We start from the raw sequence: 24,776 nt of genomic DNA, 5'->3' as shown, positions 1-24,776 counted from the left end.
TTCGTAATCCTAGGCAGGCAGTTAATTCTAATAGTCAGGAATGATCTTCCTAATCGGGTAGTTGAATCAGTAGAACTTCAAAAGTTCAAAGTTGCAGCAGATGTTTTTATGCTGAACAGACCGACATAGGTCTTTTTTATAGTCTATATATGAATTACCTGTTTTGATTTAGTTAATTTTTTAATATTTTATTTCAATTTTTCATTCTTATATTGCTTATTCATTTCCATTTTTCTTTTCCTCACTGGGCTATTTTTCCCTGTTGGAGCCCTTGTGTTTATAGCATCTTGCTTTCCCAACTAGGGTTGTAGCTCAGCTAATAATAATAATAATAATAATAATCTACTTGCGTAATCTAACCGAGGCCCTTTGCGATAATAGGCATAGGAAGGGAAGATGTCGATAATGACTGAACATTGACGTTCAGTTCAGTCTAGTTCAGTTGTTGGGCGGAGGAATTCGCCTTTCCATCGGCACCTCCTTGGTTTTCTTTATTCTAATTCTTTTATTTTCTTCTCTCTTTTTTCCACATCTGATAAATATATTCTTTTATTTTCTCTATTCCTTCTTTCTTAAATAGTACGTTATCTTCTTTATTTTCTTCTTCGTACGGCTGCTGTAATTTTATTATTTTCCTTCTCTCGTCGCTGAGGTCTGGACAGTCAAAACGAAGAAGAGGAAGAAGAAGAAGAAGTTTGTTTACTTTTCTGTATTGTTATGTTCTGAGCCTTTTAAAAACTACTCTGTTTGGGTTAAGGAGTCAATGCATGAAGCACAGTTGTACTAAGAAAAAATACACAATTGTTACAGGGGTAAGTGCAGCTTAAATTTAATGACTTTCGATAAAAAAAAAAAAAACACGAAACAGATTACTGGTAGGCCCACTATAGCCTGGACAGAGGGTAAAATTATAGAACATGGGACAGTACTAGTATTAGGGGACCCTTTGTATATCAGCGGCCAGTTCCTCGTGCATTGATTAAAAATGGACTTAAATTTTCCCCCCTAACCTAACCTACAAGCTGTGTCCTTACCTACATACCTAACGCCCCTCTGCGATCCCCTTTACGCTGCCATATTTTAAGTTAACCATAATAATACATACAGGTGGCCGCTATCCTACATACACCCCCGTATTAGGGTATAGATAATTTGTGCAATTTTCCATGGATTTATGATGTGTCCCAGACATCAATGTATAGAGAAAAAAAGGTTTGTTTTAACATTATTTACCGTTCCCAGTATATTTGGTTTTATTATAGTTACAGATGGGGAAAGCTTCAATACTAATTAACACTTTTTCCTACAGAAAGTCCTGTTTTTTCTGTAACTGGAATACAAACTATGCTATTTATATGGGGTTATACTTTCGGCGGAGCTGAAATGACGAGCCATTCAAATTTAGCGAGGGTTAACTACCCACATCGCTAGTTAGCGGGGGTAGGGGGGGTAGCTTGCTACCACTCCCCTTCACCTACCTGTGATTTAGTCACTTTTACTTTTGGCTCTGATGGAGAGCTGTTGTTTCCGCTCTTCCTCCTCGCCTATTTTGGACTGCCGTTAATTTTTGTATTTTAACTTACTTTTTTCTTATGCATATACACACACACACACATATATATATATATATATATATATATATATATATGAAAATATTCTTAATGTTTATGTATATATATCTGTTTAGAAATGTGATAAGTTTCCTTGTCAGTGTTTGTGCTGTGTGTGTGTGCTACATATATGACAATGACAACTGCGTACACTAGCACCGGATCAAGGCCAGCACAGTTCCACTTCATGGGGAACGACCTCTCCCTCTCTGCTCCATCGGTCTTCCCGTCAGCATATAATCATTGACTCGGCCGCTGCAGGGGAATCTTCATCGCCTGGACCCTCTTCATTCAACTATTGTTTTCGTCTTTTCCCTTTTAATACGGGAAACATGGATTATTGAGCGAAGGGAATGTGGCCTCTCAGAGATTGACTACGGTCTTTCTCTTCTCAAGGTCGTTTACCTTTCAGCAACAGTGTACTATTGAGAAGACCTCCTTTCCCGTTCGCGGGTTAGGTTGCGCTTCCGATTATTTTTCTCAATTATTTTTAGTGAAATTATAATTGTGATTTTAACTTTTCAGCTTTTCTCCGTGGGGAACACTTCCCTTCGGAGGATCAGTGGTTCTCACTATTAGTGAATATTATTAGCTGATTTAAATAATTGTAATTCTGTTTTTATTACAGTTACTCCGCTCCCCCTTTCTCGCATGGATGTCGACTGGGGAAGGAAGGGCGCAATACTTATTTTTATGTTGTTACCTCGGGGTTCCTCTTCGGAGTACCTCCCTAGGGAATTTTCTGTTAAATAATTAATTTTATTATTTCCCAGTTGACTATGCATTTTTTTTTCTTTGTTAACTAAGAGTGCCGACGAAGCAGAGCTGCTTTGTTCATGCCTGGGGAATCTGCTGTCACTGCCGTTCCTCAGAGGACGTCGTCATGGGCGTCATCCCTTCTCTTAGAAGTACTCCCGTGACAACATGACCAGCTCTTCAGATCATCTTAGAATGCTAACCAGGAGGTTCGCCTCCAGGGGTTGGACAACTTCCCTTCCCAGGGAAAGTTTCCTCCCCAGGTGTGAGGTGGTTTCTCCCTTCCGAGGGAGAACTTCCCACTTCTTAATAAATTCATCGTCTCCGACTGCTGTTGCTGCCTTCGCCCAGACTTCTCTCCCCCCTTGCTGAGTCTCTCTTCCTTTCAGGGGCGAAGAACAGTCTTAGTCTCTTCTACGAAGTGTTCACCTCTCTCGTTCGCGAGAGAGGCCACTCATAGAGACTCCTCTTTGGAGGATCACTACTGTTGAAGGTCAGCTTGCTGATCCACCGGCCCTAATGGGCGTCATCAAGTCTCTTCTACGAAGTGTTCACCTCTCTTGTTCGCAAGAGAGGCCACTTATAGAGACTCCTCTTCAGAGGATTGCTACTGTTGACGGTCAGCCTTCTGATCCACCGGCCCTAATGGGCGTTATCAACTAATGAGCATCATCAAGTCTCTTCTACGAAGTGTTCACCTCTCTCGTTTGCAAGAGAGGCCACTCATAGAGACTCCTCTTTGGAGGATCGCTACTATTGAAGGTCAACTTGGTGATCCTACCACTTCACAGACTCCCACTGCCGTTGCTGTCTTCGCCTTGACTACTCTCCCACCTTGCTGAGTCTCTCTTCCTTCAGTGGTGGAGCACAGTCTCAGGCAAGTGTTTCCTACGAAGTGTTCACATCTCTCGTTCGCAAGAGAGGCCACTCATAGAGACACCTTTTCGGAGGATCACTCTGCTAAGGTCAGCTTGTTGGTCCTCCGGCCCTCATTAGCATCATCAGTTCCTGATCATCCTACCAGCAGACCTACCAGCGCAACCTTGCGCTGCAGCTTAGTCCGTGGACTTCGGTCTTGGACTCTTCTATGGACCTTTCAAGGGTTGCCGTCGGTGGATGTTCGCTCTTCCAAAGTGCACATCCCAGTTCCTGATCGTCCTGCCAGCTGACCTGCCAATCTACCATGCGCCCAATAGTCTTCCGTGCGTGCGCGCCGACGGTTTTCCGCGTGTGGGCACTGATGGTCTCCCGCGCGCGCAAGACTATTGGCTCGTGCACGGAAGACCGTCGGCGCATGCGTGCGGAAGACTGTCATCGCGTGCGGAATGCTCTCAGCGCGGGCGCGCACAAGAACATCGGCGCGCGGAAGACCATAGGCGCCCGCGCGCGGAAGACTATCGGCGTGCGGAAGACCATAGGCGCCCGAGCGCGGAAGACTATCGGCGCCCGCGCGGAAGACTATCGGCGCACGCGCGGGAGATCAATAGTTTTGTGCGCACGCGCAGGAGATCAATAGTTTTGTGCGCACGCGCGCTGATGGTCTTCTGCGCGCACGCGCGCCGATGTTCTTCCATGTACCCGTGCCAAGAGCATTGGCGCGCGCACGCGCCAATAGTCTTGCGCGCGCCAACAGTCTTCCGCGCGCGTGTGCCAATAGTCTTCTGCGCGCGCACGCGACGACAGTCTTCCGCACGCACGCGATGACAGTCTTCCACGCGCATGCGCACGCGCGACGGTCTTCCGTGCACACGCGCTGACGGTCTTTCGTGCTCGCGCCGACGGTCTTCCGCACGGGCGCCGATGGTCTTCCGCATGCACGCACCAGCATTCTCTACGTAGTACTCTCACGCGCGCACCAATGCACCCGCCCGTGCTCAACCAGTCACACGTTTCGGCACATTCTAGGGAGACTGCACAAAACTAAACAGTGCCTTACTGCACGCCAGCGCTCTTCCGCACTTTTCTGCGCCCTTCTGCTCAGTTGCGGTCTCGGATCCAATGCGCCAGCTCTTGCCAAAGAGCCAGTGCTCGCAGATCCAATGCGCCAGCGCTTGCCAAAGAGCCAGCGCTTGCCTGCTCTCCAGGCAGAAATTGAGCACCAGTATCATCCTGTGTGCCATCGCTCCAGCACTCTCCTGCACACTCGCGCAATAGGCAGGAAAAAGGAATAAAACTTTTTGGACAGGTCACCATTGCCCATTCCTCCCTGCAAACGCATAATATTGCCACCGGGAAAAGAGGAAAGAGGCTTCACAGAAGGATTCAAGATCCCGAAGATTCCTTCTTACAAGGGTAATCGAAACGGGGAATCCTTGGTCCCTGTCTCTTCTGAAGTTTCTTTTTTCCTAGACAGACCACCGTCAGAAAACAGTAAAGCATCAACAGTCTGATCTCTAGATCACTGTTTGCTGATGGCTAGTTCACGGTTTACTGATCGCTAGGTCGCCGATCACCAGATTGCCAATTGCTTGCTCAATGCTGATCTTTGACCTCTAGTCCCTCCAGTGACTAACGATCTCCAATTGCTAAGCGTTCCAATCTCCGTTGCTAGTCAATAACCAGTCATCAGCTTGCTGATCACTAGATCACCAATGGGCAGCTCATCTTTCTTCGATCATTGAACTCATTTCGCTGATCTCTGACTAGCCCATCTTCAGCTTGCTGATCTCTGACCAACCAGGAGGGACCATAGTCAGCTTGCTGATCTCTAGCTCACCATCGACTCACAGACCGCCGATTCACCGATCATCGGCAATTCGCCAGCAGTTTGTGACTCGGACTTACTAGTCAACCTCTGCCTGTAGTTCCCTTGATCAAAAGGTATATAGCATACTTCTCGCTACTGGCCATTCGCTATCACACTAAAGTGATCGGCAAACATTCGACAACCCTCATCAAAGGCTTGTCGACAGGGAACTACTTGCAAGCACTCTCCAACTGCACAGTAACCACGGTACCCAACCGTTAATGATTAACATTCGCCAGATTGATTCTCTTCTAAGGAATAGCATCAATCCCATCAGGGCGCATGGTAAGGCTAAGCGTTGCCTTCCTTCTGTTAGTTAAAGGAATTCTCTCTCAGGGAAGAATTCTTACACTGGGTATCGCGTCTGATCCTTTACGACACGAGTCAAGACTCCAGCGTCAACAATCTTCCATGCAAAAGGATCCGCAAGGTGCTATCCCTTTGGGTCGATGTCCACACCATGTTGGAGTTCGAACAAGGGCTAAGACCTCAGGTCTTCATTTGCACACTGGACCTAAAGGACACTTACTTCCAGGCCCAAACCATCCATCTATGAAGGTTGGAAGATTCAGTCTAGGCTTCTGTCTCCTCCTTTTCGGGACGACTGACTGACCTTAGCACACTCAGTGGCAACCTTGCATTAACACCGGAACTTCTGAAGTCGTTTTACCAAGATCCAGTGATCAGGGTAAACCTGCGGAAGTCTTCCCTACTTCCCTCCCAGAAGACTGGTGTATCTGGGAATGATTCTAGACACTAATCTCCACAAAACCTTCTCAAAAATGAGAACAACTCCCATCCCAGAGTGACTTGAGTTGGACTGGAATCAGGCACTCGATCCCCCAAACATTCTGACCCCCATGGGACCAGAAGTTTGGACGAACCCCAAAGGATGGGTTTCAGTCGAATCTACCGAGCGGTATAACCTTCTCATCCTTCCGCACCCCTAGGACTTGATGCTGTGCTTAGAACACATCAAAAGAAGAGAGGAGGGACCATAGTGCCGCACCACACAACCTCAGCCTTAGGACAAATTCCGAAAGTACCTTCACTTAAATCTCTTAAGAGATGAAGGCCAACTTTCCGGTCCTTCAGCAGCCTCATTGATTCCTAATAGACCACTCAGTGATGTGATGGACGACAACACCACACACCACATAGAGGCTCACATCGGCAAGCAAGAAGGAATTTGCTCGTAGCCTCTTCCCATCTAACAGTATAAACACTAAGATGGGCCAAAGTCCGTTCGGTACCACTATCAGCCCTCTTCATTCCAGACTAGAAGAACGTGCTCGCCGACAAACTGTGCACAGCATCTCAGATAAGGTATACCGAATTGTCTTTGGATCGCCTTGTAGCTGACAAAGTCCCGACTTTACGGGGTCCTCCAACTAGGGATCTGTTCGCAACGCTCCTGAACCTCAGGTTGCCGTTGCTCCCCAGCCCTAGAACCCAAGGCTCTCTGGCAACAACGGTGGGTACAACAATGACGTTTACGTCTCGTCCCTGTTTTGTCTGGAGAAGGGCACTCAAGAAGGCTAGAACATTGGTCAGCCTCTCAATGACTCTCCTAGCTCCGCTATGGCATTACGCAGAACGGTTTCCAAACCTTTTGCAGCTCCTGATAGTCTCTCCAAGAGAACTCTCTCCACATCACTGACAACCCACTTTGACACCTACCACAAGCTATAGCTCTGCTATGATTGTACGCCTGGAGACTACCCAGTACAGTACCTCTTTTGCGAAAAGGTTGTCTAGATATCTGAGGAACTCCTCAGCATCAGTCTACAGACAATACAGACAATCCAGATCATCCGTTACTGTACCCAGAGTAAGGTATGAGACTCTACCTTAAGAAAACGGTAACAGCCCACACGGGTCCCTTCTCTTGTCATCAGCACTGGGAGAGACTAGAGTAGGATCACCAAAACATCATCTCAACATGACAACTCACAGTGTCAGGGGCATAGCTATGCCCTTGGTCCTTCTTAGCAGGTTACTCTGTGATGCAGGTTTTACAAGAAAGGATGTGAATGCTCCAAGTGACTTTCACAATCTTTCTCCTTCAAGACGTGACCCACAGGAACTCGATACGATCTCTATCAGTCTGGTGGTGGCTGCAACAGCTGGTTGTAAACCTCAAGCTCCTTATTGGACAAGTAGCAGAAGGTTGAGGGCACTTTTACCCGGTTTTAGTCTGCGTGAATGAAAAGACGTGACTGGCTCTTATTCTTTTCTTCATCATCCCCTCTCGTGGCGAAAGCAGAATCCTGGGTCCTCTGCATAAGCTGACCTCAAACCACTGCAGGTAAACCATGCTCCCTTGTGTACCTAGTATTAAGCTAATACTGTTGCGTCCCCATACCCTGGCGAGGTGGTATTGGGAAAGTCTTGGTTACATCAGGTTTTTCCTACATAAACTTGGAGTAACTTTACCTAGACAGTCACACTTCTGCATGTCAACACACAGCTTGCGTAGGCCGCGGTCCTTGCGTAGCAAGGTTTTAGCGAAGGCAGGGACTCCTTATTTTTGAGTACTAACATACTCAGATAAGGAGTCCCCGGGCAAATCCAAAAGCCAGATTGACAGCGACGTCCACCCTTCCTAATGGGTAAGTCACCCCTAATAAATAGAGTGGTTTGTATTCCAGTTACGGAACAAATGACAAATTCGTAGGTAATTTGTATTTTTCCTAACTATACAAACCTTAGCTATTTATACAAACTTGCCTGCCATCCCTATCCCCCTTGAAGTCCTACCTCCAAGCAAAGTGACTAAATCACAGGTGTGTGAACGGGAGTGGGAGCAAGCTACCCCCTCTACCCCCGCTAACTAGCGGTGTGGGTAGTTAACCCTCGCTAAATTTTAATGGCTCGTCATTTCAGCTCCGCCGAAAGTATAACCCCTAATAAATAGCTAAGGTTCGTATAATTAGGAAAAATACAATTTTCAATATTAAACTTACCCGATAATCATGTAGCTGTCAACTCCGTTGCCCGACAGAATTCTATGGAGGGATACGCCAGCTATCACAATACTAGAAGGGGGTGTATTTACCAGCGCCACCTGTGGCCAGGTACTCAAGTACTTCTTGTTGACACCTCCTCAATTATTCCTCTGTCGTGCTTCCGGCAAGACGTTCTGGGATACGCTTATGTTCTTGGAGTATTTTCACGACTTTGGTGAAGTATTTCTCTTTGATTTCGGCTGTCGCTTTACTGGAAAACTTCTATATTAGCTTAGTTAGCTTTTGGAATTAATTTGATTAATTTTGGTGACGAGAGAGTATGAACTCTCGTTCACCTTTCAATGGCCGACCCTTCCCTTAGACGGAAGTGTTGGTGTCTAAGAGAGTATAGACTCTCTTTCTTAATTTTGCTTAACAATAGTTATAGATTTATTTTATATCTCTCCGCCTCTTATAGGCCTCTTCGATTAACTTCCTTTTATTATAAACTCATTAAAATTAATTTTTATATTTGTTTATATTCGACCTTCCTAATAGTAGGCGGTCTTTTACCGAAGTTAATAAACTTTGAGCCCGTCTTTTCGGTTTTACCTGTTAACATATTATGCTATTTCCGCCACAGAGTTTGAAAGATTTTCTTTGACAGTCTCGTACTGTTTTCAAAGCTGAACTAACGTTTTGTTTTGTCTCTGCAGTTGTTGACGTTCAGAACGTTCAACTTGCACTCTATCGTTACGATAGAGAAAGAATGTTCACGGTTTCACGTTGCAGTAAGAGTAACCGTGTCTAGCGTTTTGTTCATTCTTTCTTAACTTAATGGTTTTGATCCTAATAAAGGAACTTTTCAGTTTTTTTCCTTTAACAATAATATGTTTTAACGATATATATGATTGGGCTCTTCTCTCAGGTTCTAAGTCAAGAGAGAGAGAGAGAGAGAGAGATAGAGACGGAGGGAGAAAGAGGATAAACGTTTCATTCAAGCCTGCCAGGCGTACGAGTAACGTCGTTATCGTTTTTTTGCTCTTCTCCCTAGTCTCTTTAGGGGAAGAAACTAAACGTTTCTAGAGTGATCTAGTGTTTAGTCTCTTTCCAACCACTGATTTATCTTTCATTAGATTTTTCTGTTACATTGTAATTCTGTTTTCGCAATTACTAACTTTGAGAAAGGATAGAATTGCGTATTTCAGGTACTAACCACTTAAAGTTTCGAGTTCAGTGAAATAAGTGCAAACAGAAATCAAAGTGATAAGTGATTAGTGCGTGAGGGTACTTTTGTGCGCGCCAGTCGTCCTCCCAGTCCGGGACCTCTTGCAAGCTCCCAAGCCCAGGGGAGAAGCAATGTCGAAGGGCATAAGGGTTCAGCAGGCCTTGATCGGCGCACAGAAGTATTCTCGGTGGTTGTGGGCGTGTCTTCCGAGATCGTCACTCCCACCCGCAGACGATTGAGCCCTTATTTTGCTCGTCTGCAGAAGAGATTAGGGGAGAAAATAAAGGCAGAGTAACGCTGGTCTCAGGTCTCAAGACTTCTTAAACGTTAAGTCCAGACCTATGCCAGACGTACGAAGTTAAAGTTCACAACCCGAATGCAGTCATTGGGTTAGCTCTGACTCTCCTCAGTCATCAGTTGATTACACTCCGACTAAGAGGAGTAAGGTTCTGCCACAACAGATCTCTGCTGTTAAGGCTTTACCTCAGCAGAACTTAGTGTCTGCCGACCCCAAGTTAACTCTACTGCAGTCCATACAGTCACAACTTTCGGTCTTGATGCGTGAGTGTCGGGCTGAGAGTGTTGCACCGCCTGCACTCCCTCCACCTGTTCTCGCTGCACCTGTGCTCGCCCAGCCTGCACCTGCTCCGCCTGTGCTCGCCCAGCCTGCACCTGCTCCGCCTGGTCGCAGCACCATCTGCCAGGCGTACGATGTTGTGAACTCTACTACAGTCCATGCAAGCACAGCTTTCGGACTTGATGAGTGAGTGTCGGGCTGAGAGTGTTGCTCCTCCGCCTCCGCCTACACTCCCTCCTCCTACACTCGCTCCGCCTGATCACAGTACCATCTGCCAGGCGTACGATGTTGTGGACTCTACTACAGTCCATGCAAGCACAGCTTTCGGACTTGATGAGTGAGTGTCGGGCTGAGAGTGTTGCTCCTCCGCCTCCGCCTACACTCCCTCCTCCTACACTCGCTCCGCCTGATCACAGCTCTGCCAGGCGTATGATGTTGTGGACTCTACTACAGTCCATGCAAGCACAGCTTTCGGACTTGATGCGTGAGTGTCGGGCTGAGAGTGTTGCACCTCCTGCACTCCCTCCACCTGTTCTCGCTGCACCTGTGCTCGCCCAGCCTGCACCTGCTCCGCCTGTGCTCGCCCAGCCTGCACCTGCTCCGCCTGGTCGCAGCACCATCTGCCAGGCGTACGATGTTGAACCACTTTCGGAGTTTGCTGTTCACAGTGTTGTTCAGCCTCAGCCTTCTTTAAGGCAACCCTTGCTTTGGGATCAGGAGAGTTACACTCTTCCTCCTCCTCCCCTTGCTGCTCCACCAGTGGTGCAACTCTCGGTTGGGGTACAACAACCTCTCCCCTCCGTGAGTCTGTCTGCTCAACCAGCGCTGCACCGAGTTCAACCCTCATCTAGGCAAGCTCATCTACACCATGCACTTGCGCCTCAGGAGCCTCAGCTTGCTAGAACTTTACCTTGTTCTGCGCAGCCTCAACCTTCTCATGCTCCACTCATCTCTCAGGCACAGGAACGGACTACTCCGCCTCCGTCCTCCGCTCAGCTGGTGCAATCCTTGGGTGCAACTCTTGCTAGGAGTCAACCTCCTTCACCCTTGCACCTGCCTTCTGCTCCGTCTGTTGTTCAGCCTATGCAGTCTGAACCTCAGGTTTTCCCTCAAGTTGAGGAAACCTCTGTTGTTGTTCCAGCTCGTTCTGACTCTGCTGTTCAGCATACCATGGTTTAAACCCCATGCAAGCATGCATAAAGCACTCTAGCACTGGTCATGGAATTTCTGAGAAATGTTAAACGCCATGCACACGCTCTGCTTTCCTTTCAGCAGGCTCTGCTTACAGCAGGCTCTACTTACTTCATGCTCAGCATTCAGCATGCTCTGCATTCAGCATGCTCTGCATACAACATGCTCTGCATACAGCATGCTCTGCATTCAGCATGCTCTGCATACAACATGCTCTACATACAGCATGCTCTGCATACAGCATACTCTGCATACATCATGCTCTGCATACCTTACCGCATGCTTCTCAACACATCTTGGGTTGTTGCCAACTCACTAGACTGTCAAGCAGTTTCATAACGTTGCCTTCTAGTCTGCTGCTTTGCACCAGTGAACCCTCACTCAGAGAACTTAGCTTTTCTAGGATAAGGTCCCTGTAGATGAGAAAGTTCTTTTCTCCCTCCTTCTGATATTCCCTTGAGGACTCTGTCATTTGGAGGGAGCCTTTAGCTGCATAACCTCTTATGGACTTTTATTTAAGCATAACATGCTTACAGGGAAGGTAATGGTTACACTTCAGCCGCTAATCCCGTCTGTTACCACACCTGCTCCCATAGACCTTGAGCTGTGTTGCATGACATGCAGTCCAAGCTTAGTCCTTGTTAGAGGATTTTTTGTTTACGGAGTCAATGTGTCACGGGGAAGACGTTTAACAACCAACAGAAGGGACTTGTTGTGACGCAGTGGGCAACCTCAGCAACCCGTTAAGGAGTTGTCTGTACGACCCAGACAGTCTAGACAGATTCGGGTTGTCACTGTACTTCCTCGCTTGCCCATGATTGACAGTTTACAGACTGTGCAGCAGTATCATGATCTTGTGTCCGGCTCCGTCAGACGACTGGCTTTTAAGAGCTCCCTCAAGTCGTCGCTGTCTGGAGATTTTCAAATGGACTATGGATCTGACCAAGGAACTGGGCCTCCTGGTCAATTTTGAGGAGTCTCAGCTCGTTCCATCCCAGACCATTGTCTCCTTGGGTATGGATCTTCAGAGTCGAGCTTTTCGGACTTGTCCGTCGGCCCCAAGGATCTTCCAAGCCCTAGAATGCATCCAGAGCATGCTGAGAAGGAACCGATGCTTAGTCAGGCAGTGGATGAGTCTAACAGGGACACTTTCATCGCTGGCCCTGTTCATCGAGTTAGGGAGACTCCACCTCCGCCCCCTTCAGTATCATCTAGCTGCTCACTGGATAAAGGACATGACGCTAGAGACGGGCTCAGTTCCTGTTTCCGAAGAGATGAGGTCTACTCTAACGTGGTGGAAGAACAGCATTCTTCTCAAGGAAGGTCTACCATTGGCTGTTCAGTCCTCCGACCACCGTCTCTTCTCGGACGCATCGGACACGGGCTGGGGTGCGACACTGGACGGACAGGAATGCTCGGGAACATGGAATCAGGAGCAAAGGACACTTCACATCTATTGCAAGGAGTTGTTGGCAGTTCATTTGGCCTTGATAAACTTCAAGTCCCTCCAGCTTAACAAGGTGGTGGAGGTGAACTCCGACTACACCACAGCCTTGGCTTACATCTCCAAGCAGGGAGGGACTCATTCGAGGAAGTTGTTCGAGATCGCAAGGGACCTCCTCATTTGGTCAAAAGATCGAAAGCTCACGCTGGTAACGAGGCTCATTCAGGGCGATATGAATGTCATGGCAGATCGCCTCAGCCGGAAGGGTCAGGTCTTCCCCACAGAGTGGACCCTTCACAAGAATGTTTGCAGCAGACTTTGGGCCCTGTGGGGTCAGCCAACCATAGATCTATTCGCTACCTCGATGACCAAGAGGCTCCTCTTGTATTGTTCTCCGATTCCAGACCCAGCAGCAGTTCGCGTGGATGCCTTTCTGCTGGATTGGTCCCATCTCAACCTGTATGCATTCCCGCCGTTCAAGATTGTCAACAGGGTACTTCAGAAGTTCGCCTCTCACAAAGGGACACGGCTGACGTTGGTTGCTCCCCTCTGGCCCGCGAGAGAATGGTTCACTGAGGTACTGCAATGGCTGGTCGACGTTCCCAGGACTCTTCCTCCTAGAGTAGACCTTCTGCGTCAACGTAAAGAAGGTACACCCAACCTCCACGCTCTTCGTCTGACTGCCTTCAGACTATCGAAAGACTCTCAAGAGCTAGAGGCTTTTCGAAGGAGGCAGCCAGAGCGATTGCCAGAGCAAGGACGACATCCACTCTCAGAGTCTATCAGTCTTTATGGGAAGTCTTCCGAAGCTGGTGCAAGGCCAATGCAGTTTTCCTCAACCAGTACCAATGTAACCCAGATTGCTGACTTCCTGTTACATCTAAGGAACGTAAGCTCCCTATCAGCTCCTACGATCAAGGGTTACAGAAGTTTGTTGGCAGCGGTTTTCCGCCACAGAGGCTTGGATCTTTCCTCCAACAAAGATCTACAGGACCTCCTTAGGTCTTTTGAGACCTCAAAGGAACGTCGGTTGTCCACTCCAGGCTGGAATCTAGACGTGGTCCTAAGGTTCCTAATGTCATCAGGATTTGAACCGCTCCAATCAGCCTCTTTTAAGGACCTCACATTAAAAAACTCTTTTCCTCGTGTGCTTAGCAACAGGTAAAAGAGTAAGTGAGATCCACGCCTTCAGCAGGAACATAGGTTTCACATCTGAAACGGCTACATGTTCCTTACAGCTCGGTTTTTTGGCTAAAAACGAGCTTCCTTCCCGTCCTTGGCCTAAGTCGTTCGAGATCCCAAGCCTGTCCAACATGGTGGGGAACGAACTGGAGAGAGTACTTTGCCCAGTTAGAGTTCTTAAGTACTATCTAAAGGTCAAAACCATTACGAGGACAATCAGAAGCCTTATGGTGTGCTATCAAGAAGCCTTCTCTACCAATGTCTAAGAACTCAGTTTCTTACTACATCAGGCTTCTGATTAGAGAAGCAAATTCTCATCTGAAGGAAGAAGACCTTGCTTTGCTGAAGGTAAGGACACATGAAGTGAGAGCTGTGGCTACTTCAGTGGCCTTCAAACAGAACCGTTCTCTGCAGAGTGTTATGGATGCAACCTATTGGAGAAACAAGTCAGTGTTCGCATCATTCTATCTCAAAGATGTCCAGTCTCTTTACGAGTACTGCTACACCCTGGGTCTATTCGTAGTAACGAATGCAGTAGTAGGCGAGGGCTCAGCCACTACATTCCCATAATCCCATAACTTTTTAACCTTTCTCTTGAATACTTTTTATGGGTTGTACGGTCGGCTAAGAAGCCTTCCACATCCTTGTTGATTTGGCGGGTGGTCAATTCTTTCTTGAGAAGCGCCAAGGTTAAAGGTTGTGATGAGGTCCTTTAGTATGGGTTGCAGCCCTGTATACTTTAGCACCTTTGAGTTGATTCAGCCTCCCAAGAGGAACGCTGCGCTCAGTAAGGAAGACGATCTTATTAAAGGCAGAGTAACGGTTCAAGTCGACTTCCTTACCAGGTACTTATTATTTCATTGTTATTGTGGATAACTGATTATATGAAATATGGGATACTTAGCTATCCTTTAATCTTGTACACTGGTTTTCACCCACCCCCCTGGGTGTGAATCAGCTACATGATTATCGGGTAAGTTTAATATTGAAAAATGTTATTTTTATTAATAAAATAAATTTTTGAATATACTTACCCGATAATCATGATTTAATCGACCCTCCCTTCCTCCCCATAGAGAACCAGTGGACCGAGGAATAATTGAGGAGGTGTCAACAAGAAGTACTTGAGTACCTGGCCACAGGTGGCGCTGGTAAATACACCCCCTTCTAGTATTGTGATAGCTGGCGTATCCCTCCATAGAATTCTGTCGGGCAACGGAGTTGACAGCTACATGATTATCGGGTAAGTATATTCAAAAATTTATTTTATTAATAAAAATAACATATTATCTACGAATTTATCATTTTCTTTAAATTGACACATTTTCATTGCTAATAAATACTTGGTGAAATATAGGGGTGTATATATGATAGCGGCCATCTGTATGTTTGATTACAGCTGACTTAGAATATGGGAGTGTAAGGGGAGTCGTGGAGGGGGCGTTAGCCCCCCCCCCCCCTGGTAAGGTAAGTAGATAAGGACATAGCATGTAGGTTAGGTTAGGGGAGAAAGTCTAGGTTAATTGATGTCTGTTTTTAATCCACATGGGAGGAACTGGCTGCTGATATTCAAAGGCTCCGAAATATTTTGAGGCATATAACAATATCAAAATATTCCTTCCAAAATTGACGAAGGGTGAGGTTTGTGCTCTCAATGATTTCGAAACATCTCTCGAATAGATATTTCGTATAAAGCCTCTTAAAATTTGAAATCACTTGCTGGTCCATGGGCTGGAGGAGAGGGGTGTTGTTCGGTGGAAGATAGAGAACCTTAATGAAGGAATATTCTGCTACAATATATTCCTCAAGAGCAGGAGGGTTAGCAGGGGCATTGTCCAGCACCAGCAGGCATTTCATAGTGAGGTGCTTCTCTTCCAAATACTTTTTCTAAATCGGGCCAAAACAAATATTTATCCACTCGATGAACAATTGTCTTGTTACCCAGGCTTTTCCATTAGCCCTCCACAACATGTGAAGATTTTCCTTAGTGACTTTGTGGGCCTTAAAGGCTCGATGAGTATCGGAATGATACACCAGCAGGGATTTCACATTGTAATCCCCACTGGCATTTGCACAGAGTGCAAGGGTAAGCCTGTCCCTCATAGGCGTATGCCCAGGTAGCCTCTTTCTTCTGCCTTAATGTACATTCGACTAGACATTTTTATCCAAAAAAGCCCAGTCTCGTTGCAATTGAAAACTTGCTGGGGACTGTAGCCTTCCCAGACAGTCAACTCGTCGAACGTCTTAACAAAGGCTTTGGCTGCTTTCGTGTCCGAGCTTGCAGCCTCCCTATGACGCACCACCGAATGAATGCCTGAGCTTCTCTTAAATTTTTCAAACCACCCATGAACTCTGGGGGTTCCTGCTTCGATGTTCCTTCTCCTGTGTCGGCTTCGGTCTGAGCATGCACAAGATCACCGTAAATGGCGCTGGCTTTCTGGCAGATTATCGCTTCAGTGATAGTCTCTCCAGCCATTCCTTTATCCAGACAAGCAGCAGTCTCTCCATCTCATCGTGGATGTGGCTCCTCTTGCTGGAGAAAACAGTCACGCCCTTAGAAGGTGCTACTGCTTTGATAGCTTCCTTCAGCTTTAGGATCATTCCTTTTGTAAACGGATTTCGGCCATATTCCATCATGAGCACACTTAACCGCATGCCAACCTCGTATTTCTTGATTATTTCCATCTTCATCTCCATGGAAAGCATTATCCTCTTCTTTCCCTTGATATCAGAGAATTTCTTGGGACCCATGGGTAATGATGTGACGTAATATCACACACGATACAGTATAATTATTACGATACTGCTGCCGAAACAAAAAGACATAGGAACAACAATGCACAGATGCATGATGGGATACAGTACAGTAGATGCTGACCAATAGGAGAGCAGGATCTCATAGTGGTAACTAGCATCCAAGTAGGGAGATAACCAATGGAAGAGCGGGAGGATGGTAGCGAGTTTAAGGGTTGGCTAGCTCACGAATTTTAAAATCAGTCTCGGACACGTTCGGGCTTTCACATTGCACCTCTTTTCTTTGTCCAAAACATTTTTCGTGATGCGAGTCGTAAAATTCTTCGCATCTCGTTTCGCAGAGTGAAGATTTCGTAAGTAGATTCTTTCATATCGAAAGTTTTGACTGTACAGTATTACGTTTTATGCAAGGATTACTTGTTTTCTTTTAAACCCTCCTCATTTGTTCCAAAACTGGAATACAAACCAACGCTATTTATAGAGGGTAGCTTACTTTACTTTTGTTTCGGATGGAAAGTGGTTGTTATATATATGTATATAAAAGTAAAAGCTGAGAGTGAAAAAGTGGGACTGTACCTAAATGCTAAGAAAACAAAGGTCATGAAGTGTCAAAAAGCCCCGTCTGATCAAGAAAGTCTACTAGACGGAGTTGCCCTAGATAATGTCACTTAATTTACTTACCTCGGAGCAACTTTCACCAATAATGGAGAAGACTCCCAAGAGATGAAAAGAAGAATTGGTATTGCAAAGAATGCAACCATCGCACTAAGCAATGTGTGGAAAGACAGACATATCACTCTAAACACAAAGAAGTGGCTTCTCAAATCACTTGTTTTCCCCATCGCATCATACGGCTTAGAATGTTGGGTTTTAAAAGCTACAGATTGGAAAAGATTAGAAAGTTTCGAAATATGGTGTTACAGAAGAAAAAGACTAACGTGGAAGTTCTACAAAAGATCAATATCGAAAAAAGATTACTTGACATTTTGGATGAAAGAAAACTAACTTTTATTGGACAACAGGTTCGGAAACACAATACTCTGGAAAGAACGCTACTAATTGGATCAGTCTATGGTACAAGAACAAGAGGAAGGCCTAAAACTAGATTGAGTGACAATATCAAGGAAATGTGCGGGCTAACGATGGTGGAGTTGGAAAGGAAGGCTCAAGACCGGAATGAATGGAGATGTTTTGTGCAGAGGGCCACGGCTGTTCGATATCAAACACCCCGTACTTGATAATGATATATATGTATATATATATATATATATATATATATATATATATATATATATAACGGATTTTGAGCGAAGCGAAAAATCTATTTTTGGGTAAGATAGCCATGTCGTCCTGATGGAAGTTCCTTAAAGGCAGCTTCCTAGGGTATATTACAAAAGTTCCTTAAAGGCAGCTTCCTAGGGTATATTACAACTACGGCGATATTCCCAGAGAATTTACCTTCAGGTACCCAGAATTCTAACTCCTGGAGCGAGTATCCCTAAAAAAGACCTTAGGGATATCGTAAATATCAGTGGACGTATTCTTGACACGCCTCATAGCAATCTATACCCCGAATAGAGTTAACACTTCGTAGGGGTAAAATGGCAAGAAAACGAAAACGATAAGAAAGGGGGGAGCCGTTCATAAGGCATCCCTCCTCCCCGTTTCGAAAGCGTGCCCTGCGCCGCTCACGGCGCCATCTGTATTCCTTGTAGCGATACACGAGGTGCTACAGATACTGTATGTAGGGAGGGGTCCTACTATCCTTTTCACTCTTATTTATTTTTGAAAAGGAGCAGGGCGGGTCCATCAGGACGACATGGCTATCTTACCCAAAAATAGATTTTTCGCTTCGCTCAAAATCCGTTTTTTGGGCTCAAGCCATGTCGTCCTGATGGAAGTATACCAGAGCATTACTGTATCTGTGGATTCTCAATACGTGCCGTACTCCTCAAGAATGTTTCTTAGTCAACTCGACTGACAGACCTAAGATGTTACCGTTATACATCTTTTCACTAATCATAAGCCATGAGAGTGCTTCCTGCCCCCTACAGGGAGGAGTCCTACTAGACTCTAGAAACGAACGAAGAGTACATATACCTATGTATGAATCACTCGCCAGCCAGTACCATATAGTGGTCTCACTCTATATGAAGCGAAGTCTTACGGGACTACAGTAACCAAAAGAAAAAGTCCCGACCAGCACCCTGGTCGAAGTAAAATTAGACAAAAGGTTATATCTGCGTAGGATTAAACTTGCTGCTACCACCATCCTCAGAAAGGGGTGGAGTCCTTATTGCTAAGGAAAGTATAAACCAGTATAATCCAGGCTTTGCATTAAGGAATAGGCTATTATAGATATCCCCGATTAATATACATAGGCTAAATGCTCAAAAAACAATATGAAATCAAAAATATAGGTGAAGGAGACGCAAGGTTCCCGAGAACAAGTTTATTGAGAAACAATAAATAGACATGGTCACCATAAATATGTACATATGCTAGGTGGATGACCAACAATTTTCACAAGTACTGTAGTGCATGGATGAATGATTATCTGAAAGAAAACATATGTGTCACTTACACATACCCCGGTATCAAACTTAACGTCCATGTTACTACTTCGCTGACAATAGCGTTGGCAAACGCTTGGCACACCTGTCTGTACTTGTGTTACCATCACCATAACGTTGGAACAGTCACTGTGGGCTCTGAGAGCCTACACTACCAGTTATATCAACATATATAACTAACTATTCACCCAAGAATCCAAGTCCCAAATGATTCCGCTGTTCCTCGCAGAGTTAAACAGCAGGGTTAACGACGCAACCAACTGCTACCACAGACCTCTTTAGCTGCTCCACTTGCTTAGCATAGTGGCGAAAGAATACCCTGGAAGACTTCCAGCCAGTGTATGAACGAAGGTGTTCAAAATCCATAAAGTTAAAGAAGTTTAATGATGAAGCAACTTTCCTCGGATCATGACCTGCGGGTGAACTGTCAGGATCCGCTCTGCGAATAAAATATGTAATTTTCGCCCTAAGTTGATTTAAAGATAAATTCGAGCCCGATGTTTCTCCTCTGAATAGTTGGCCCCCATGGAAGTCTGAAGTTCTACGAAGATAGACCTTAAGGCATTCTACGGGACATAGAGATGCATCTTCTTTCAGAGGGCAGATTCTCCAGGGACCCCACCTGTTGGTGGGCAACTCGTTCTTAGCGAGAAACGTAGGGTCCGGAAACAGGTTCAGTTCTCCCCCATCCAGGAACTGAACTCGGCCCTCCTCTCTCGAGAGGGCCACAATCTCACTAACTCTGGCCCCAGAAGCAAGGGCAAAAAGGAAGATCACTTTTTGAGTCAGGTCCTTCAACGCACATTCCTCATTATCTAGTAATGAGGCAAAATGAAGGACTTTGTCTAATGACCATGAAATAGGCTTTGGAGGAGCTGATGGTCTAAGCCTAGCACAGGCCTTTGGGATCTTATTAAACATCTCGTTAGCGAGGTCTACCTGGAAGGCATATAGAATGGGTCTTGTTAGAGCTGACTTACATGTAGAAATTGTGTTCGCCGCCAGCCCCTGTCCGTGGAGGTGAATGAAGAAGGATAGGCAGAACTCCGTAGAGATCTCGTGCGGGTTCTTATCTTTGACAAAGGCTACCCATTTCTTCCATGCAGATTCGTACTGCCTCCTAGTAGACTTACACTTGTATTCTTCCAGGAAGTCGATACTATCTTTCGAGATTCCGAACCGTTTCTTCACCGCTAGGGAGAGAAAATCATGAGCTGCAGGGTTCGGGTTTTCTGTAATGAAGCGAAGACAGTCGACTTCTGGACTTGCTGGGACAGAACTGGGTCCGGGAGTGGTAGAAACCTCAGTCGTAGTTCCAGAGCCAGAGGGAACCATACACTGTTCGGCCACTTGTGGGCCACTATTGCTGCTACTCCCTTGAAGGATCTCAGTTTGTTGAGGACCCTCAACATCAGATTGTGAGGGGGAAACAGGTAGATCCTGGACCATCTGTTCCAATCGAGGGACATCGCATCTATTGCTTCTGCCGAGGGGTCCACATATGGGGACACATATTTCGGCAGCTTCTTGTTGTCCTTCGTCGCGAAGAGGTCTATCTGCAGTTCTGGGACTTGTCTCAAGATGAAAGAGAATGATCCTGCGTCTAGGGACCATTCTGTCTCTATCGGTGTTACCCTGGATAGAGCGTCCGCGGTCACATTCCGGACTCCTTGAAGGTGAACTGCTGACAGGTGCCACTTCTTCTTCTCCGCCAGTCGGAATATGGCTAACATTACCTGGTTGAGAGGTGGGGATCTCGATCCCCGCCGATTCAGACATTTCACAACCACCTCGCTGTCCAGTACCAACCTTACGTGGATCGAGTGACGTGGGGATACTTTCTTCAGGGTAAGAAGTACTGCCATAGCTTCTAGAAAGTTTATGTGAAAGGTCCCAAATAGCTTGGACCAGATTCCTTGCACTTTTTTCCGATGGGAGTGACCCCCCCACCCTACCTTTGAGGCGTCTGTGTGGATTGTCACTGACGGGGGGGTGGCTGAAGAGGTAGAGACCTCTTTAGACGACTGGCTTGAGACCACGGTCTGAGAAGAGAACGTAGTCGAAGTGGGACCGGTCTCTTCAAGTCCCTTCGCTCTTTCGATGCAAAGGTTCTCCATACTCCCGCTGCATCTTTTAGCTGTGCTCTTAGCACTGGGTCTGTTACTGATGCAAACTGAAGAGAGCCCAAAACCCTCTCTTGTTCGCGTCTTGATATCCTCTCGGAACCTAGAAGTCTCCTGACAGACCCTGCTATTTCCTTCCTCTTTGACATCGGGATGGAAAGACGGTGTGACACTAAATCCCAGTGAATTCCCAACCACTGGAACCTCTGAGCTGGAGAAAGACGAGACTTCTTTCTGTTGATCATGAAGCCTAGATATTCCAGGAACTGAATCACCTGTAGGGAAGCTTGCAAGCATTCTGCTCTGGATGCTGCCCACACCAACCAATCGTCCAGGTAGGCTACTACCTGGAACCCTTTTAGGCGTAACTGTTTGAGAGCTGCGCTCGCAAGCTTCGTAAAGATCCTTGGGGCTATGTTTAGTCCGAAGGGCATCGCCCTGAAAGCGTAAAGTTTTTGTTGTAGCTTGAATCCTAGGTAGGGGGAGAGACGACGACTTATTGGAACGTGCCAATATGCGTCTGACAAGTCGATGGAGACGGTATATGCCCTCTTGGGCAGTAAGGCCCTTATGTGTTGTAACGTTAACATCTTGAACTTGTGGTTCACTATGAACTTGTTGAGTGGTGACAAGTCCAGAATGACTCTGAGTTTCCCCGAGTCTTTCTTGGGAACACAAAACAGCCTCCCTTGGAACTTGATGGACTTTACCCTCCTGATCACCTTTTTCTCCAACAGATCTTGGGTGTACTCCTCCAAAACGGGGGTGGAGTGTTGGAAAAATTGAGGGCACTGGGGCGGAGTACTGTACCAACTCCAACCCAGTCCATTTTTGAGAAGGCTGTGGGCCCAGGGATCGAAGGTCCAGCGATCCCGGAAATACTGAAGTCTCCCACCTACCGGCGACACTTCACTTTGACTGTCCTGCAGTCTTGCCTCCCTGGCCGCGACCACCTCTGAATCCTCGTCCCCTAGAGGGGCGTCTTGATGACCCTCTAGCTGCTCCTCTGGGCCTTGCACGAAACGTGGTCGACTGTCCCTCGAACACGGGATTGAATGCCGGGGAAGCTGATGACATGGCTTGGGGAACCCATTGGAAGGTGGTCGGGGTCTGGGCTACCAGTTGTGGAACCGGAGGCAAAGCTGGCTGTTGCTGCTGTTGTCTTTGCTGTTTGAAGGACTTGGCTGGACGGGAGGAAAACCTTGACTTCTTCGCCTTTCCTTTCGGCTGAGGGCCCTCATCCGGAGAAGACTTCCTCTTAAGGGACAGGCCCCACTTCAGGAGAAGATTGCGGTTCTCAGTGGCTGCCTTGTCCACGATCTCTTTGACCACGTCCTTGGGAAAGAGATCTTTACCCCAGATGTTGGATGAAATTAGCCTCTTGGGTTCGTGCCTCACTGTGGCCGAGGCGAACACAAACTCCCTACAGGCCCTCCTTGCTTTAACAAAGCAATAGAGGTCCTTGGTTACTGTGGCCAGATGGATTTTGGCCATAACCATGAACATCTCTGGCATCTTGGGGTCGCTAGCCATCGTCTCCATGTTGGTCTGGAGAGACATCGAGGCTGCCAGGCGCTCCTTTGTGTCCAATTCCCTCCGTAGAAGGAATTCCGACAACTTGGGAAGGTTTTCGCCGAACTGCTGTCCTGCAATGTCGGCGTCCAACTTCCCAACCGAGAAAGTAAGGTGCACCTCCTTCCAGTCCTTATTATCCATTGGCAATGCCAGCGATAGAGGTTTACATTCCTCCAAAGACGGGCACGGCTTGCCAGCTTCAACCGCCTTGATGACGGCCGCAAACCCCTTTTGCATAAAGGGGAAGGCCCTAGCCGGGGAGGATACAAAGGAGGGGTGCTTCTTACTCAAGGCGGCAACCTTTGAGTTTGAGAACCCCCTCTCCTTTAAAGCGGCTGTCAAAGTGGCTTGAGCCTTGGAGTGATCCAGGATAATCACCTCCTTTGGTTCCGTCTCCTCCTTCGAAGCCGGCTCCTTCTTCAAACGGACATAGCAGTCCGTTTAGGCCCCTCTACTGGGCCAGAATTCCACCTCCTCAAGGGGAACTGAACCCAGTTTCTCCGACATGACGATCTTCCCAATCGTCATCGGCATGTGCTCGGCATATCTCCACGGGTTGGCATCCGAGCACAGAGGAAGGTCATTAACGTTGAGCTTCTTTGGAGGTCCACGTGATGCTGTGATCTTCTGCATCTGGAGCTCCAAAGTAGCGGCCTTCTGATTATTCTCCCTCTGCATCTGTTGGATCATACCAACGATGGAAGAGAGAGCCTGTCCAAGTTCTGCTGGAAGAGCGGACGAGGTAGAGGGGATAGGTTCAGGGACCTGAGCCGGCACGTCTGATGATACGGGAACCTCTTCCTCCACGGCAATAGGATCTCGATCCTGCTCCTCGCCCTCTGCGAGGAGATCCTGCTCCGCACGATCGGACAAGTCGGACATCTTGTCGTCCAACTGGATGTCCTGCAAGGCGTCAGCGACATCCTCCTCCACTGGAATCTGGATCAGAGGGATCTCCGGCCGAGGCTGGGGAACAACAGCATTAGGGGAAGCCTTGGGAAAAAGGTATGCCCTCATCTTCTCGTTAGGAAGATAAGGTCCAGTGGTGTTTTTCTGAAAACCCCTTACCCATACGCGAAGCCTCTCCCTCGCTGCATCTCTTGACTCCGCCGACCTAGGGGATTCAAAAGCCTCTGATAGCAGGTTAGTACATACAGCACATACCTGCGGATCCCAGTAACGATGGTCATCATTGGAGGCTGCACAAGCCGCGTGCCTCCTACACGAGGCATGTCCGCAAAAGTTCTTACTGCGGACATTGCAGAAGACACTATCACACTTCGGATGCTCCTCCTGTAAAAGAAGAAAAATTTCCATGAATATCAAGTGAATTTTAATTCACATGTAACAAATGAGTATTCAATACAAGAATAAGGGAAAGACACCTACTTGTGAAACCCACACAAACACCTGTGGAAGCCCACCAGCCAAGTCACATAGTTAGTCTTTACTAGAATAACCAGAGAACGTATTTCCAAAGGAAATTAGGTGTAGCTCACACCTAAGGTAAAATATTACCATTCTGGCCAGGAATAAAAGAATTATCTTTTATCCTTGTAAGGCGACACCAGGTGATTATACCAGTAACACAAGTAAGATAGAAAAGACAGTGTTGTAACCTACTACATCATGAACTCCCTTGGTTGAATATACCACCAAGAGAGGACTGATACAGTACCTGAGGGTGGTGTGCCAGCCGGCTATTGCCGCTCAGCACCCCCCCCCTTGTTTTCGAAAGGTAGATCTCAAGTACACAACATCAGATCACCTTTATTGGGGAGAACTCCAGATCCCATGCCTGAACCGGCCGGCAGTGGTTGCCGGACCGTAGCTACCCGGTTTGCACTGCGTTGCCGGCCATCATTCTTAGTGGCCGGCTGACTGGGCAGTGTCGCGGGCCGGCCGGCAGCAGTAAACAAACCCTGCCGGCTGGCCCCCACACTAGGCAGCGCTCGGCTGCCGGCCCCACTTGTAGTGGCCGGCAGATGAGCAAGAGACCGGCCTGCAAAGGTATACACCCAACGCCGACCGACAGCAAGAGAACTGGAGAACACCCCTCCCCACCGACG

At 47.1% G+C, this 24,776-nt stretch overlaps 1 protein-coding gene across 1 annotated transcript in view; it reads left to right on the top strand.

Moving 5' to 3' along the window:
• The first annotated feature begins 652 nt into the window (after positions 1 to 652).
• The window catches only part of LOC137620347 (transmembrane protein 42), a 150,431-nt gene continuing 126,307 nt past the window's right edge, over positions 653 to 24,776 (top strand). Inside the window, exon 1 of the mRNA XM_068350579.1 lies at positions 653 to 812. The gene's annotated coding sequence lies outside the window, so the exon portion shown is untranslated. The remainder of the gene's footprint in view (positions 813 to 24,776) is intronic.

This window comes from Palaemon carinicauda, chromosome 26 (genome assembly GCF_036898095.1).
Source record: "Palaemon carinicauda isolate YSFRI2023 chromosome 26, ASM3689809v2, whole genome shotgun sequence".
Taxonomy (NCBI): Eukaryota; Metazoa; Arthropoda; class Malacostraca; order Decapoda; family Palaemonidae; genus Palaemon; species Palaemon carinicauda.
The sequence above is the reverse complement of the archived record's forward strand: the minus strand, read 5'-3'. Positions and strand labels throughout refer to the sequence as shown.